This window comes from Artibeus jamaicensis, unplaced genomic scaffold (assembly GCF_021234435.1).
Source record: "Artibeus jamaicensis isolate MK-2021 breed Jamaican fruit bat unplaced genomic scaffold, CSHL_Jam_final contig_373, whole genome shotgun sequence".
In the NCBI taxonomy this organism is placed as follows: domain Eukaryota; kingdom Metazoa; phylum Chordata; class Mammalia; order Chiroptera; family Phyllostomidae; genus Artibeus; species Artibeus jamaicensis.
Genome location: NW_026521807.1, coordinates 5,257,339 through 5,276,438, shown reverse-complemented (window position 1 = coordinate 5,276,438; position 19,100 = coordinate 5,257,339). Strand labels below are relative to the sequence as shown.

Here is a 19,100-nt window from a genome sequence, read left to right as displayed (position 1 = left end):
CGTTAGAATGCTACTGACTTAATTTTGTGGAACCAACTAGATTTGGCATGACTATACCAGCAGCAGAGACTTCAGTATAGGAGAATAATCAAATGGGTAGAGGAAACCTGTCTGATTCTGTATTTTATTTTGCTTTGTAGCGTCATGGAGTTGTGGAGGATTGCATCTGGAATATAAATCTATCTCCTGGTTTTTAAGAGTTTAACTAAAAGTAGTTACCCCACCACACATACACACTGCCCAGTTTACTTCTGTTAAACTGTTTTAACTAAGCAAAGGGCATCTACATTTAAAGGTAATGGTTGCAATAAGACTCAGGATACAAAGGGCCAGCACGAGGGAATTTTTGCGTGATAGAACTCTTCTATATCTATACCACAAGATTGTTGTAGTGGTTACACTCTGCCTTTGTCAGAACCCGCATAAATTTAAACCAAAAAAGAGTGAATTTTGCTGTACATAATTTTATTTTATTCCTTTTTTAAATCCTCACTCTAGGAGATGGTTATTAATTTTAGAGAGAAAGGAAGGGGGAGAGAGTGAGAAATATCAATGCGAAAAAGAAATATCGATGGGTTGCCTCTGATATGCATCCCAATTGGGGATCGAACCCTCCACCTAGGTATGTGCCCGACTAGGGAGGGATCAGACTCACAGCCTCTCGGCATATGGGATGACACTCCAAACAGCCACGCAACCCAGTCAGGGCTGTGCGTAATTGTAAAATAAAAATGAAAAATAGGGCTGTCCCAGAAGAAATGAAGTTAATAAACTTCTCCTATTATGAGGTCTGTCTAGAAGGTATCCAGCCATGTAATATGAAAAATAGAGACATTTATTAAAGAAGATGCAAGATATAAGGAACATTGTACATAGGACAATGATGCCTCAGTCCCCTTCAAAGTGGGCACCTTGGGACCTCACAAAGTTCTCCCAATTGACATAAACTGCCCTACATTATTTTTGTGAATCTCATTGATGGTCTGAAATCTCTTCCCTTTCAAAGGTGATTTTAATTTGGGGAAAGGGCATAATTCGCAGGACGCCAAATCTGGGCTGTAGCGGGGCTGAGTCACCTCGCTGATTTGATGTTTCACCAGAAGCTGTGCATGAGAAGTGATGCATGAGTGGATGCATCATCATGATGAAGCTGCCAGTCACTAGTCACCCATAGCTGCAGCCTTCTGAATCATCTGAATAGTTTCCGCGAGGAGTGTTCAAGCTTAATGAAAAAGTTGGTGCTTATTCGTTGCTCTACTTGCTCAGTCATTTCGAATGTGATGGCCACACACTATAAATGCTTGCTCAATGGCATCTTCCACCCCCCACTGACTAGTACAGTGAAGTTGTCATTGTTCACCCATGTGCATTCCAGTCCCCTCTGCTTGGCTGCCAGGTTACATCGATGTTGCACAAACAGTGGTCATTATATTAACACTGGCTTGACTTTTCCTAGACACACCTCATTGTACATGGTAAAGAATCATCACTATGGAAAAGGATATTGAGAGCTCTTTTTACATTCGGGATACAAAAATTTTATATCAGAAATGTGATTTGCATGTATTTTCTCTCTGTGGTGGTTTGTTTTTTATTTTCTTAATAATGTCCTTCAAAGAGAAAAAGTTCTTACTTTTTAAAAAAATTTTAATTAATTTTATTTAGTTATTTTTCAAGTACAGTTTTTTGTCTATTTCTCCCATCCCAGCCTCCCCCGCACCTTGCTCCCCACCTCCCTCCCATTTCCACCCCCCTTAGTTCTCGTCCCTGTGTCCTTCATATTTGTTCCTCCAAATCCCTCCACTTTTTCCCCCTTAAATTCCCTTCCCTCTCCCCTCTGGTCATTGTCCCCTTGTTCTCTATTTCAGTGTCTTTGTTTTTATTCTGCTTGCTTGTTTGTTTTGTTGTTTAGCTTCCTGTTAAAGGTGAGATCATATGGTATTTGTCTTTCAGCACCTGGCCTATTTCACTCAGCATAATGCTTTCCAGTTCCATCCATGTTGTTGCAAAAGGTAGTAGCTCCTTTTCTCTCTGCAGCATAGAATTCCATTGTGTATATGTACCACAATTTTTTGATCCATTCATTTACTGATGGGCACCTAGGTTGCTTCCAACTCTTGGCTATTGTAAATTGTGCTGCTATGAACATTGTGGTGCATAGGTTCTTTGAAATTGATGTTTTAGGATTCTTGGGGTATAATCCTAGCAGTGGAATTGCTGGGTCAAAAGGCAGGTCAATTTTTATTTTTCTGAGAAAATTCCATACTGTTTTCCATAATGGTTGTACCAGTCTGCAATCCCACCAACAGTGAACTAAGGACCCCTTTTCCCCACACCCTCTCCAACATTTGTTGTTTGTTGCTTTGTTTATGATAGCCATCCTGACCGGTGTAAAGTGGTATCTCATTGTGGTTTTAATTTGCATCTCTCTGATAGCTAACGATATTGAGCATCTCTTCATGTGTCTCTGAATGTTCTGTATGTCCTCCTTGGAGAAGTGTTTGTTCAAGTCCTTTTCCCATTTTTTAATTGGGTTGGGTGTCTTCTTAGAGTGGAGTCATGTAAGTTCTTTGTGTATTTTGGAGATTAAACCTTTGTCTGAAAAAATATGGAACGCTTCACGAATTTGCGTGTCATCCTTGCGCAGGGGCCATGCTAATCTTCTCTGTATTGTTCCAATTTTAGTATATGTGCTGCCGAAGCGAGCACAAAAAGTTCTTACTTTTGATGAAGTTCAATTTCTCAGTATTTTTTCTTTTGGTGATATACTTAAGGAATCTGTTTAGACCAAATTTCCACAGGTATTTTTTCCTATGTTTTCTCCTAGAAGTTTTATAGTTTCAGGTTTTACATTTTTTTTCATGATCCATTTTGAATTAATCTTTACATACAGTTCAAGTTTTAGATTAAGGTTATTTTATTTTATTTTTACTTTTTGGTGTGTATGCTTCTATGCAGTTTTCCAGCACCATTTGTTGAAAAGACTCTCTCCATTGAATTTAATTGCATCTCGGTCAAAATTACCGTATCTGTGTGCATTCTCTGTTTTTCACAACCACGTTGTGAAAACCACGATAACCAGATAACCACGTTATCTGGACTGCTGTGCCTTACATAAACATTCAGGTAGAGTGAGACAATGTAAAATTAACATCAGTCCCCATTTTCAAAATTGTTTTGGCTGTTCTAGGTGTTTTCCATTTCTATGTAAACTTTCAAATCCGTTTTTGATTTCTGTGCAACAGTCCTGTTGGGATGTTGATTGGAATTGTGTTGAGTCTATAGCTTGAGAAGAATTAAAATAGTAACAATATTGAGTCTTCCCATTTTTGAACACTATACAGGGCAGGGCAAAATAGATTTACAGTTGTACATATAGAAAATAATGCAATAATTATTAAGTAGCAGTACAAGAATAAACTCTGTTTCACAGGGCAAAAATAGATGTACAGTTGTGCATATAGAAAATAATACAATAATTATTAAGTAGCAGTACAAGAATAAACTCTGTTTCACATACTCACAACTGTAATCCTACTTTTGCCCCACCCTGTGTACCTCTTTATTTATGTCTTCTTTCATTCCTTTCATTAGTGATTTATAGTTTTTAGCACATATATTTATTATATTTTAGCAGGTATTTTAACAACATCTATGGTATAATAAATGGCAGTTTCAAAATTCCAATGTCTAATTATTCATAGCCCATATATGGTATCTTGCTGTTTTTAACTTGTTAAACTACTAAATTTTAGTTTTCATAGCTTTTTTGCAGTTTCTTTTGGAGTTTGTATGTAAGCATTAATATCTATTTAGGATTCAAAAAAGAGTACATTTGTTTTGTTTTATTCATGAGATCTCTCATGAGATCTTCCAGACCTGATATAGTTGCTCTTACATGTATTTGTATGGTTAGATGATTTTTATGCTTTGTTTGGCTTTTTTCCTGCTTAGTTTTTTTTAATATCACTAATATGGTATTAGGAACCAATTTAATCACTTATTTCATATAAAACAACATATTCTTGTCTAGTTAGGATATGTGTTTACCTGAAATATAGGGAGGTCAAGGAAAACAGATAGGGAGGTCAGTGTTTCTTACAGTTCTCTGCGTTAATGGGATTTGAAAGAATGTGGATCTTACTTGTGTAAGGAACTATGATAAACTTTAAAGTAGAAAATTTTTGCTGGTATTGTCCTTCTTTTTGCACTGCTTAGTCATCACTGCTATGTACACATAAAAAGGTTTAAGCATTTGAATCATGCTTAAGACTGCTCTCATATTTTATGTGATTTTTAAAAGAACAGGAGTCGTGACATTACTTTAGTGAGTTCTCAACCTTAAAAATGAATCTTTAATTTGAGCAGATTATGATGAATGGGAGGCATTTACAGTATACAATTGCTGTCTAGATGCAATTCTACTCTGTAGAGCTTTATTGATTTCTTTCCTCCTGCATGACCAAAACTCAGGATTTCTCAGTAATGTTAGGCTCATTGAAAACAAAATGCAGTTGATTCTAGCTAGTTTTTTTCCTTGATCCAAAGTTATTTTCATATTTAGTAGAAGAGATTTATCTAGTAATTTTGCTTGCCTATTTATGCATTTATTTATTTAACAATACTATTTGTGGGCAAACATCGTAAGGCTACTGGTTTAGACTAGAAGTCATTAAGTAGAATTATTGTTTTAGAATTAATAAATGGAAAAGCATGGACTATTTTTTCATATACTGCATTGCCTTTTCTTACTCCCATGAATAAAAATACAATATTTTTAAAGATACTTATAGCCACATTTAATACTCATTAAGAGACTACTAGCAAAATTTCTGCTTCTTGTTTCTATTCTCATCTCTTCAGTAGTTATTTTCCAGTGTCAGGGTGTTGCCATAATAAAGCAGAAAAGAAATATTCTCAGGGGAGGAATACCAGGGGATTATGTTATCTTGCGTGTTATTTTACTCTAACATGTTAAACATTTTTTTATTCAAGTAAATGAGAAAACTAATTTCTGGAAATATTAATTATAGGAAAAAGATTTCTGGGAATAGGATAAATTCATTTGATCAGAGGACAGTGGTGACATCTGAGGAGTGGGACACCGGCAAGGATTTTTTTTTGGGGGGGTGTTGATTTTTTTTTGTTCTGTAGCAATTTGTATTGGTTCTTGAAAAATCTTATAATTTCTTAAATACATTCTTTTTCTCTAAATATTGTTATTCATTGCAATACTTAATGAAAATGGACCTTATGAAACATAACTTCATAGTCAAGTCTGTTAAAATAAATCTCTGAAATCTAAGAATTCTTAGGCTTTTTGATGACACTTCATTTCTGATGGTGAAAAGGGTAGGGGAGGAGGCGGTTCAGGGGCAGAAAGTGTGCACTGTGCTAGTTTTCTATCCACATCTTGCTTCAATAATACTTCTGCTACCTGCATTACTGTGATACTCGCTTTGCCTACAAGTTGATTATGAAGTTCTTCCAAAGAATTATTTTCCTTTGTTTTGGCAGACTAAGCATAAGCTTGGGCTGCTTTTTATCCCCCTGCAACCCTTTAGCAATAGTTCACTGTCACATCTCTGTTACTGAACAGAGAGCAGGGTGTGGGATAAAAGGGTTTTCTGACTGTTAATCTGGAGGCTTGATATTTTAAACCCCAAGGAACTTTTCTGTATCCTTGGAATTTAACTATTTCAATTATTGCAAAAAATAATTGAAAATGACATAAGCAACATGACTCTTTTCGATCTAAATAACAAGTGTTGTATAATGAACCGTGGTGCATGGTAGAAGGCTCATTTGATATACTATTCTGTTATTTAGTATAGCTTATTAAAGTTTTATTTTTCAGAAGAAACAATAATTTTTAGTTGCTTATGGTGGGAATTATATTGTGTATGTTGAAATCATAAAGTTTTTAAAAGAAATTTAATATAGTTTATTCAAGATAATTTTGCTCTTTAATAAGCAAATCAAAAGCTTACTTAAGAATTTTAGGTTAGTTAAGGAGGAAAGAAACTAGACTTCTAGTATAGTGTATAATATTCTTACCCGAATGAGTTGCTTTCTTGGTAAATCATGTGTTTTTACAGTCTTTTAAGAGGAAACCTTAAGATTTTCATAGCTCCTTCATTTAAAGACATTTTTATTCATGGACAGATTTGAATATACAAAAGGCTTCATTATTACTACAGCAATATGTATTAAAATAAAGGGTTTGTCTTGGGAATATATTGCTAGTCATGACCTCTCAGCTGCATTTGACAATATTACCCTCTCTCATTTCTGAAAACACATAACACATTTTGTACATTTTTTCTTTACCCCTTTGATTCATACTTCCTAATCTCATTTTCATGTTCCTCTTCCTTTTCAGCCTTGTTTATCTCCCAGGCCCTCTTTTCTACCCATATTGCATTTTCTGCCTAGTCAATCTCCTCCATTCCCATGGCCTGAATTACCATAATAAATTGGTTGTCTTCCAATCTAGTATCTCATTTCAAAACTTTTCTTCTTATCCACATACCTGTATGAACTGGCTCTAGGAAATCATCACTAGTAAAAATCGTCTCAAGCTACACATATCTAACACTCACTTCATCTTCCCGCCTCCTGCCCCCAACCTATCCCTTCTTCCAGGTTACCTGTCTCTGTGAATAGTACCACGTCCAGTTTGCCAAGACGGAAACACATGAGTTTCCCTGGGTTCCTCATGATTCCCCATGTCCCACATATAGTAAAGATACATTTTACTTTTCTCTAGCCCTACTGTTACTAATACCTTAGTTTAAGCAACTATCATCTTCACTCTATATTACTTCTACAGACTTCTATCTGCAGTCTCTGCTTTGAGTCTAAAGGCTCTCTTGAATACATGTTCTACAGTGCAATAGCAATATATGCTTAATTGCAAATCTGATAGATAAAAAATTTAATGGTTATGCATTGCCTTTACGACATTCTAGCACTCCTTAATGTGGTTTCTGAAAGCATTCATGCCCGGCCCCTATTCCCATGTTTAGTTTCTGGTCATATCCCTACCTTCTTCCCACCTCGGATTTTCTACATAAATGATCGTGTGGTCTGCAAATCAAGACATATCTTCCTTTCTGTTTGCCTTCCCCCCTTTTTCTTGCCTGAGTGCATTGAGTACTCCAGTGTGATGTTGAAAAGACACAGTAAAAGTTGACACCCTCGCTTTATTGAATAGCATGTTAGTGGTAGGATTTTATCAAATTGAATAAGTTCTCTATTCCTAGTCTGATGTGAATTATAAAGACTGGGTGCAGGATTTTGTCAAATATTTTTTTCTGTGTTTACTGAGATGACACACTGCATCGACTGATTTTAAAATGTTATAGTTTGGGGGGAGGTTAAGGGTGGAGGGATTGAGCAAAAGGGAAAAAGGACTCATGGACATGGACAATAGTGTGGTGGTTGCTGTGGGGAGTGGGTATAAAAGGACTAAATAGTAGTGGAAAAAATACAATAAAGATAAAATAAAATATATTAAAAACATAAAGTGTTAACCAACCTTACATTGCTGGGATAAAACCAACTTACAATGTACATTCACTTTATATACTGATAGATCCTGTCTGCTAATTTTTTGTTAAAAATTTTGCATCTATCTATATTCTTGTGGGATATTGGTCCTTAGTTTTCTTTATTGGGAAGTCTTTGTCTTATTTTGGTGGCAGGATAATGCTAACGTCACAGAAGGAGTTAGGAAGTCTTCTCTCTCCTTTAATTTTCTGGAAGAGTTCATTTAGAATAGAGAGGCCTTAATAGGAGAGAGACCTCTTTTACTGTCACGACCGAGAAGGAAAGCACGGGTGGGGGTGCATAGAAACTTGTAGGTTTCCAGCTATTCCAGCTCTTTCAGTCTCAGTTTCTCTGCCATAGGTGTGAAACAGGGATGAAAATTCTGTGTCAGCAAGTTACCACCCATTTAACTTGGACTTCTGTTGGCTAGAGAGAATGAAGAACATCCCTCTACTTTGCTAATGAAATTCAGGTTTCTAAGGCACAAACTAAGCTGGGGAAGTCTTTCTGGTACTGTTCCAGCATGGAGGATTTCCTACCACTGTTGAAATACCACAGCAAATAAATGTATGCCTTGGTGTTGTGTGCTGGGTTAAATCTGTCTCAATAAAAAGGTTAAGTATGAGGTAATCTGTAAGATATTCAACTAGAGTTGATATTATCATGATATAAAATGTTTCTTTGTATGCAGCTGTCTAAACTGTGGGCTCAGCAAACTACATCCCAGCACCTGTTGGGTTTTTTTTTTAATTAAACTTTCATTTGGAACTTTATTGGGAAATAGCCATCTTGATATATGTGTGTGATTGCTTTTGCATGTCAGTTTCAGAGTTCAGTGGTCGCAGCAAAGAGACTCTGGCCTATAAAACCTAAAATATTCACTATTTTGCCCTTTTCAGGGAAGGTCTGCTGGCTTCTTATCCAGAATAATACAGTAGTAAAGATTCGAAAATTTTTTGAGAAAAAGAGAAATTAAGACACTAAAAGTGTGACAGGAATTAGTAAAGTAGAAGATACTTAGTATATATTGTTCGATGCAAGTAACACTTCACAAACTGATATAATTATACATTAATCTCATTTCTATTTTAGAAATTTATGTTAAAAAGTTAATAGTAGTTGCTTCCAACTACTATTGCTTCCAACTACTATTACACTAGATTTTTTATTTCTTGCTGGTTCTTATGTGTTTGCTGATTTTTTACAATGAACATGTGTTACCGTATTATTAATAAAATGAACTAGTAATAGACTATCACGAGAACATAAAAGCAAATTACAACGGGAAGAATAGCGCATTCTGCAGGGTCAGACAAAGATGAGACCCCCCCAGAAGATGCATAAAGAAAAGGTTTCTCGTTTGTTACATGAACAGTTGGCGAAATTTCTCAACAATGCCCTGAGAACACTTTCTGGTCTTTTAATTCCTTATATTTAACCAACATCTGATATGAAGACAAAATTTCCCACAAAAAAAGAGAAAAAAGATAAAGTTTTAAGTTATAAATTACATTTAGACTTTGTTCCTCATTTGCAAAGATGTAGATTTTTAAAGTTTAGTTTATTGAAATTATCTTAATTTTTGTGACTTGTACATTATGCTGTATATTAGCAATTTGTTTTTAATTCAAAAAATGGAATTCAGTTAATTAGATATAAGTAAAACCTACACTTGGCTATGTTGTAGAAGTTAAGGTAGTTTTCTTTCATAAGAAGTCACAATTATGCCTTTACAAGAAGGTGAGCAGCTTTTATTTGGGCAAAAATCAGTCCAAAATTACAGAAAGTAATCTTTTCAATGAAGTACTGTTATTAACCAGATGAGACCTGAAGTTGTTTTACTGTGATATTCTATTCTAACATCTGCATCATGGCACTCCCCAGATGCTCACTCTAAAGTTCAATGGTTCTTGACAAACATTAAGTTAATTTCAGTGGCTGTACTGTGTTAGGAGCCATTGAAACAGAAGAGAAACCCATTTTCCAAGTCTCATCTTTTAAGTCAACATATTTGTATTTCAATTATCACTCTGAATGGTACTTAGTATCTTTATAATGACCAAATGAGTTGTTGAGAACGATCTCAGGGTTGAAGCTTAAGATACAAACTACAGTTACTTGCTGATAATTTGTCATACAAAACAAACAAAAGACAAAACCAGAAAACAAGCCAAAAATCCCTTGTTCTATTTGCACTTCAACTGTGAGTCAAATAGGCTGATAATGCTTAACTATAAAATGTAACTTGTAAGAGGAATTTATACGTACTCTTACAAAAAAAGAAATCAATAAGATGAGCCTCAAAACAAGAATATGTGTGGATATACATAGTGTTTTTATATAAAACATAAAATTTGAGCACATTCATCAAATGTGTAAATAACTATAAAATAGATTCAATAATATATTTATAATCGAGCACACATACACAGACGTGTTATGTATACATGTGTATATATATGTATGTATATAATTATATCCACACATTCCACTGACTATTATGGCAATAGCGGAATGATTCTTAATGAAAATTTTCAGTAATAATTACATATAAAAGAAATACCCTGTTAGTGAAACTCACATGGAACTATCTTAAAGAGAAGTGGTTCAAGCCCACTGCTTGTTGTTTGACAGCGCACTGAAAAGCCCACACAGTGTTGGAAGCCAGCTTCATTGGCCCTAGATGTGCAAAATGTCCTGCTAGGTCTTATCCATATCTGACATTTAATATTCACGTTGATTTTAATCATAATGTAGACCGGAATCTGTTTTTTTGTTGCTTATACAAGCACCTGCCCCCCCTCGCCTAATTAATGTGTTCCTCATTTATTCAGGAAGTCTCTAATGGCATTTGGGGGAAGGGAAACTTACTAGCTTCCTTCCTGAGTAATGCAGTTTTTATTTCTTGTTGAAATTGTAGTCTCAGCCAAAAACCAATGTTGGACAGAAAGAAGGAGTAAGGAAAGGAGGAGCAGAAGGAAGGAGGATGAAAGGAGAAAGATAGAAAGAAAAGAAGTAGAAACAAAAAATAAACACAAGAAAGCTGACTGTACAAACATTTTATTCATGTGTATAAAAATAAATGCGAAACTGTCAATGTTCTGCTAAAACAGCAAGATCCTGTCATTGTTTCATTTCTATTATCTGCTGCCCTGATGATGTCATTGTATTCATATGTAAATAAATGAAGCAATATATATGTTTTGGTAATAATGTTGCTGTTGCTAAATTTCTAAGTAATTGAAACATAAAGGAGAGTTGTTCTGGTTATACTTTTTTCTGAATTTTCATATGACTAATAGAAAATAGCCATCTCATATAGATTTCTAAGTTTACTTCAGTAATGATATTGATTGTTGTGAGTAAACACAAAATGAGTATCTTACCCCAAACTGGGATTTGGGGAGTGGCTGGTAGGGCTGAGTGGAAAGGTGGAGGAGGGAGTGCATCAAAATCTTGTTGGGGAAGGAGAGTTTAGGGAGTCAAAAAGAATATATTTAATACAAATGTTTTTTTATATGTTAAAGGCTATATATAAGACAAAATTTAACAAGATCTTAGCTAATGGGGATATATAGCAGATAGAGTGAAGAAGTGCTGTAGGGATTTTAAAAGGCTGACAAACACTTCTATGAGGCATTAAATTGACGCTTTCTAAATCATCCTTAGAATTCTGAAAGCTATTTCAGTAGTCTCTTCCCAAGTACTATATGCTACCAGTATTAGGTTGCACTCCACTCTTCGTCAAATAGCTAGTGCCTGTCCGTTTTCACAACTTTGCTTTCAAGTTTTACTCCTCAGGAAGTGAGAAAAAGCAAAACCAGTATTTTGAAGGGTTCTCTCCCTTTTCCCTTCTTAAAGAAATCTTTTTTTCTGATAGATTCTCATATTTTTAGAATTGATCTCTAAGGCTTTGTGACTTATGTAACTGCAAGTTGTCTTAGAGAAAATAAAACATTAAAAGGTAATTACAAGATCTAGGGTTGTGAGTGAAGGACTGTGTATTACATGCATATTTCATCCTGACTTATTTGACCTCACTATTGATCAAATCACTGAGCGCCTAAGAGACTACCCCAGGGCCACATGAAAATATGGCCTTAGGTAGGCCATAGGGCTGGAGTGAGAATTCAGTTCTGCTGCTCTGATTCTCAGCAGTAATGCAGTCTCATTATTATCATGTTTTCTTGAATTCCTACTGTCCCCGTAGTCCTCCTCCTGGCATTTTTTATCCTCTGTCAGAAGCTGTGACCTATTTTGAATGTTGCCTTTTCAAGTGAAGAGATAGTATTACATGCTGTGTTTTATACATTGCTGTGAAAATGGGTGAGGAAAATTTTATAAATTCTGAACCTACTTGGCATTTTCCTGCTCTTTGTAATGACCAAAAGTCTGTCACCATTTGAGTCACATTAACTAAAAAACTAACTGCTCCAACTTGTATTGTGTTCTACCACCCCCTCCCACATGTGCACACACCTTCACATTATTTTCTGTAAATTTTGTTTTACTTCATTTTGACTGTGTAAATCTCTGGTGTCTTCATGTGGTTTCTGACTACAATTAAATATGTGACTGATTTGCTTCTTAAATACGGATTTTTATTCTAAATATATACTTGGGAAGCCAACTGAGTCATGAATGCGACTAGTGCTAAGCAGGCTTTGCAGACCCGTTTGCTTATGTGTGTCGTCAGCAGGACAGCCAGCATGACGCTCACACCCTCAGGGACCGACCACTTCAGTGATGTTAGCAGCTACGAGACAAAGTAAATCTGTACCCACTTGTTTCCCAGTCCCAAATGAGTGCAACTGGAAATGGGAGAGAGGTGATCACAAATATTTAGTATAGAAGGCGTTTGAGTGAAATGAGAGTTAACACACTGATACCTGTTAATATTCAGTTAATTGTTTTCTTAAAATAGCCTTCTCCACGTTCTTAGAAATACCCTGAAATGTGTAACTAGCATAAAGAGTGTGATTTCTTTAGAAATACTTAACTAGGCACCAACCTTTATTTATTTATTTATTTATTTATTTATTTATTTATTTAATTAATATTTTGAATAAGTATAAACATTTAAAGAACTGTCTCATAGCTTTTTAAAAGTACCTATGGCATCAAAAGGGCAATAACATAAAAATAGGCCTAAATTCTAATTGTTTCTAAATTTGGTGAGCTATAAATATATGTTGATTGATTGATTTGACAAAGAGAGAGGAAGGCAGAAACAGAGAGAAAGAGAGAGGATCGTTGATTTGTTGTTCCGCTTATTTATGCGTCCATTGGTTGTTTTTTATATGCACCCCGGCTGGAATGGAACCCACAGCCTTGGGTTGATTCTCTAACCAAGTGAACTCCCTGGCCAGGACTAAACTATATATTTTTAAATTCTAGAATATTTAATTTATTCAGTACTGAAATATAATTACAAAATTCTTTGCTTGATAAGTAACCTTCAAAAAATGGAAACAAGATTTACATTAACAGCTAGCTTTACTGGAGGAAATTCAGTTACATTCTTTATGTAAAAATATTTTAATAAATAGTAGAGTATAAGTAGAAAATTTCCTTTAGTCATTTCTATTTTCTACTTTATTGATTTCTGCTTTTATCTTTATTCTTTTCTTTTTTCTGCTTATGTTGGCATTATTTACTGTTCTTTTCCTAGTGTTTTAACATGGAAGTTTTGGTCACTGATTTTAAGTCTTCTTTTCTTGTATAAGACTTAACGCTATACATTTCCCCTGTAGCACAGCTGTAGACATATCCCACAAGTTTTAATATATTGTATTTTCATTATCACTCAAATAAAATACTTTCTAAGTTCTCATGTAATGTTTTCTTTTACACACATGTTTAGAAGAATATTGTTTCATTTCCAAATGTATGGAGATTTAAAAAATATCTTTATTTTAATTACTAATTTAATTTCATTATGGTCAGATAACTGTTGTGTGCTATGTTTTTAAATTTAATGAGGCTGGTTTTATGGCCTAGGATATGGCTTTTTTTGGTGAATGCTTCAAGAATACACATTAAAAAATGTGTATTCTGCTATTGTTGTAGTGTTTTATAAGTTCAGTTAGATCTAGATGATTTATAGATACTCATCTTTTACATTGCTACTGATTTCTGTGTACTTATTCTATCAATTATTGAGAGAAATGTTAAAATTTCTACTTACCATTGTGAATTTGCCTATTTCTCTCCAGTTCTAATCTTTGTTTCATGCACTTTGAAGCCAATTGATTATTATTATCATCATGTTGAGTTGCTTCATATCTTAGAGATACATAATAACTCTTTATTATTCATTCAGTCAAATATATCTTGATATTTTACAGTTCCCAGCAACTGATCTTATCTCTTACACACAACTTTTTTTCCCTCCCGCTTACAGTTGGCTCCATCTCCCCTCTACCACTCCCCTCTGCAACACTTGTAATAAACTGTGCTCTGGATTACATGTGCCTTTGGTGGGGCTCTGGTCTCCTGGGTATGGTGGGGAGGGCTGAGACTGCTCTGAGGGTCAGTCATCTTACCTGAACTGCATCAGGGGGTCCATAGATGGAGAATCGGTGGCAGTGCCTTGGCTTAGGCATAAATACCCAAGTTTCTCACAAACTTATATAGAATATGTAATAATTTTACCGAGGCAATGAAATCCTCTACAGTTTATGGTCTTCCTATTCTTCTAAGCTATTTCTCCTTTTTTTCCTCTTCAGTGTTATTTCAGGGTTTAGAAAGTATGGTTGAGTTCACCCTGTAGCTATGTTTTACCCCCTGCATTTTACATGGTTATATGTATTACAGTGTTAATAATCATCTCTGTCTTTTTCTGTTCTACAATAAATTAAGAATAAAATCTTACATTTTATTTCATTCAACCCATGCCAAGTCTAAGGTAGAAACATAATAAATATGTTTGTAAAATTTGAGTGTGGTAAAAATAAGCTCCCTATATTTATTACTGGATAGGGATAAATCCCAGACATCTAATATTCCTAGCCTTTCCCTTACCTAATATACACACTTAAGCTATGTGCTCTCTCTAAATACTGCTTTACCTATACCTTGCAGATTTTGATATGTAGGTATTTTATATTTTAAATATAAATAATTTTCTGTTATAATTTTATAAAGTTTGAAATTTTATTTTTAATTTATAAGAATAAACAGGTTTTTGTTGTATTTATTTATTTATTTATTTATTTTTAATTATTGTTCAAGTACAGTTTTCTGTCTTTTACTCCCAGCCCACCCCCCAGAGTAAACATTGTGAATAAGTTTTTTTATTTCTAATTTTATTATGTTAAAAGAAATAATTTGCATCACATGTATTTTCAAGTATTTTTATGCTTATTTTGTAGCCTCATTTTGATCAAATTTTTATGAATAGTCTAAGAGGGTTGGAAAATGTATATTTACTGTTTGTAGATCCTGGGTCTTATATGTGTCCATGAAATGAATCTTATTAATTATAGTCAAATCTAATTTTTAGCCAGTTCAGTTTATCAATTTCTGAGATGTCTCTTAACCCCATGCTCTGATTATGAATTTGTTAACTTCTCCTTTAAAATACATACACCCAAATTGACAAAGTTAAAGTTATACTGTGAGGTACCTTGAGGATCATTTCAATTTGCTTGTAAATCATTCCTTCTATACTTAAGATCTTTTTTGTATCTACTGGTGATTTTTGCCTTAAATTTTATTTTGTTAGACAAAACATCTAGCCTTACCTAGTTGAGTGAACACCAATAGTGATTTCATTATAAAACAAATGATTATTTTATGGCTCCATTTTTTAGAATGGTGTTTAAAATTAGGAACAATATGACAGTAACCAGAGGGGAGGTGGAAGGGGATTATGGGGGGAAGGGGGAAGGGTTTTCAGGAACATGTATAAAGGACACATGGACAAAAGCAAAGTAGGGTAGGATCAAGGGTAGGAAGTGAGGATGTATGGGGTGGGGGGAGTGGTGGGGAGAAATTGGAGACAACTGTACTTGAACAGTAATAAAAGAAAAGAAATAAAAGAATTAAATAATGCATTAAAGAAAAAAGATTCTATTTATAAATCTCCTTCTAGACTTAGACTTGCATTTCTCTCAGTATCTTCAGCACTCTACCACAGGAACCTTTCCTTGGTAGATTTTTTAAAAAAGAAGCCTGTTTTTTTTCTTTTAAAAAATATTTTATTTGTTTATTTTTAGAAGGGGAAGGGAGGGAGAAAGAAAGGGAGAGAAGCATCAGTGTGTGGTTGCCTCTTACATACCCTCTACTAGGACCTGGCTGGCAACCCAGGCATGTGCTCTGACTGGGAATTAAACCCATGACCATTTGGTTCGAAGGCCAGTGCTCAATCCACTGAGCCACACCAGCCAGGGATGCGTAGTAGATTTTTAATAAAATGTCTTCTGAATGAATAAAAATAAGATAAAATGAAGTTAACTTAATGGCTATAAATGATTGGCAACCATACATTAGAGTTGATTTTGAAAATGAATTACGTGGTCATCTTACAGTAGTCAGGTTACTATTCAGATGAAATGACACTAAAAATAAGTTGAGTTTTCCTGTATAATGACACTGTTGAGTTATGTTTATCACCTACAGTGAATGCTCACATGTACACTGTAGTTTACACTACTTTGGTGTTCTTTAACACTACCCTGGCCTATTTAGAAAATGCAAAGCAAGTATTAGCTGTATTGATGTCTCTAAGTTTGTCTTCTAGAAACTTAATATGCTTACTTGCCATAAAATATCACAGGGTACGTTAGATATAAGGTACTTATTAATTCTATAAGTGACTAATACTTATCTCAGCCAAAACCAAAACATGTTATTGTAATAGCAGGTTCATTTCAGTCTGTTTTTAGCTGATCACACACCAGGCACTGCCAAGCACTGCATATACACAGGAGGAAAACAGGCCTGGCCCTTTAGAGCTCAGTGTTTTCAGACTGAACAGAGAAAGTCCCAAATGATATGGTTGGTACTACCATAGAATTTATGCAAGTGTAACAGAAACCATTAATTCTTACTTGTCATGTGCTGGTATATATTGCTTTAATTGTCCATACCTAAGGTAGTGATCAATTGTTTTCTCTGTCACATAGGAAAAATTAAAAAGAAGGACTTAAGTGAAAAGAAAAGAGTTTAAAACACAAGGTCGATAATATTGTTAAATAAGTTAGGAATGTGGAATTCCCTTTCCGGAAATACTGTTTAAGAACGGAGTTGTTAGTAAATAACTGTTCTTGCTGAATGTTTCACACATTCTAAGTTGAACTCGTGCTTCTCCCCTGCTCCTTTCACACTCCTCCCTCCAAACTTGATGCATGTGCAGTGCTACCTGTCTCCTTCCACAGTAGCCTGCTGTGCCAGGAATCTCATCTGGGAGTCGTCTGACATGCCTGCTTCTTTACCCCTTTTTGGTGCACCTTCATTAATCCTGGCAGTTTGTAACATGCATGCATGCATGCATACACATGTATGTATGTGTATGTGTGTATACACATGCATATATACATTTAAGTTATACATACATATATGTGTGTGTATATATAGTCTGTCTAGAAAAAGTCCAGTCATTGTTAACACAATGAGAATAGTTTGTGCAACACTGATGTAACTTGGCATCCAAGGAGAGTGGACTGGAACACATATGTGTGGACAATGATGACTTCACTGGACTAGTCAGTGGGGGTGGTAAATGCCATTGAGTAAAAATGTATACTGTGTGCCTGTCGCATTCAAAATAACTGAGTGAGTAGAGCAACGAACTTGCATCCAACTTTGCGTTAAGCTTGAACATTCTTTTGCAAAAACTATTCATATGATTCAGAAGGCTGCAGCTACAGGCAACTGGTGATTGGCAGCTTCATCGTGAGCGCCCACTCACATCTTGTACAGAGTTTCTTGGTGAAACATCCAGTCACCCAGGTGACTCGACCCACCCTACAGCCCAGATTTGGTGCTCTGTACCTTCTGGCTTTTCCCAAAACTAAAATCACCTTTGAAAGGGAAGAGATTTCAGACCTTTGATGAGATTCAGGAAAATAAGACAGGGCAACTGATGGTGATTGGGAGAACTGTGTGAGGTCACAAGGTGCCTACTTTGAAGGGGACTGAGGTGTCATTGTCCTCTGTACAATGTTTCATTTATATATATAATTATATACACTATGTATATACATAGTGTATATAATTATATACATAATATATACACAGTTATATATACATAATACATAATTCATTTCTATATATGTATATATGTGTATAATGTATATATAATATATATATATATAAAATCCTCACCTGAGAACGTGCTTATTGATTTTAGACAGAAGGGAAAGGAGGGAAAAAGATGGGGAGAGAAACATCAATCTGTTGCCTGTCATACTTGTCCTGACTGGGACAGAGCCCGAAACCTAAGCATGTGCTCCAAGCGGGCATTGAACCCATGATGTTTTGATTTACAGGACAAAGCCCAACTAGCTGAGTGACACCAGCCAAGGCTGAAACATATTTTGAATCCATCCACATTCTTCTCCATTGCTGCCCAAGCAGCTTAGCTTGTCATTGTGCTTCTTCAGAGGGAATCTTCTCTTGCCCCCACTATTTCATTTTCTCCAGGGTACTACCAGAGTTATCGTTTTAATAACTCCTGAAATAATAGATCTGTTGATCATATGATTCTGTCTCAAAACTCTTTGATGAGTTCATACTGATCCTGTGATAAAGTTATAATCATCTCTCACGTCACACATTGGAATCACTGTGTTTCGGCCCCACTGACCTTTCTTAACAGTTTCTTCTCCCTCTGCCACTCCCTTGCCCATCCTACAGTCTTCTTAACTTTTACTTTGTATAATTTAATTACGTTGCCTTACTTTTTAGTTATTTTTTGCCCCTTTATCAGCAACTTTTTCTTCAGCTTTCAGCTGAAGTGTTGTTACTTCTAAGAAACATTCTGTATCCCTCCGAAGGACATCATCCCCTTTCTTTTTCTAGTATTTATCGCACTGGTAAATAAATATGTGTGTGATTGTCTGTTTCCTCCTCTAAGGTTATAAACTCCTGAGAGCAAGAATAAGGTCTACTTGGTGTAGTACCAGACAGATAGTAGGCAGATAGATAGTAGATAGCTATTTGTTGGCCAAAAAGTGCACTATTGAGTGAAAATTGTGAAGTTAAAGATTTAAAAAATATAAAAAGCTAAAACATCTCAATCATGTGGTCACTTTCGAAACTTCAACAACATGGATGGACCCAGAGGGTGTTATACTAAGTGAAATGTTAGACAGAGAAAGACAAATTCCATATGATTCCACTGGTATGTGGAATCTAAAAAATAAAACGAATGACCAAAACAGAGCAAGAATACACTCCTAGATAGAGAGAATAAATTGATGGCTGCCAGAGAGGAGAGGGTTTGAGGGATGGGCCAAAAAGCTGAAGGGGATTAAAAGTACAAACTTCCTGTTATAAAATAACTCGTAGGGTTATAATGTATAGCATAGGGAATATAGTCGGTG

General features: G+C 35.2%; 1 protein-coding gene and 1 non-coding gene across 6 annotated transcripts in view; one reads left to right on the top strand and one right to left on the bottom strand.

Moving 5' to 3' along the window:
- Positions 1 to 19,100, top strand: part of SSBP2 (single stranded DNA binding protein 2) — a 247,817-nt gene that overhangs the window by 134,658 nt on the left and 94,059 nt on the right. The window lies entirely within an intron of this gene.
- Positions 2,603 to 2,709, bottom strand: LOC119059596 (U6 spliceosomal RNA). The gene has a single exon (XR_005084436.2). It is a non-coding gene; the product is annotated as a U6 spliceosomal RNA (small nuclear RNA).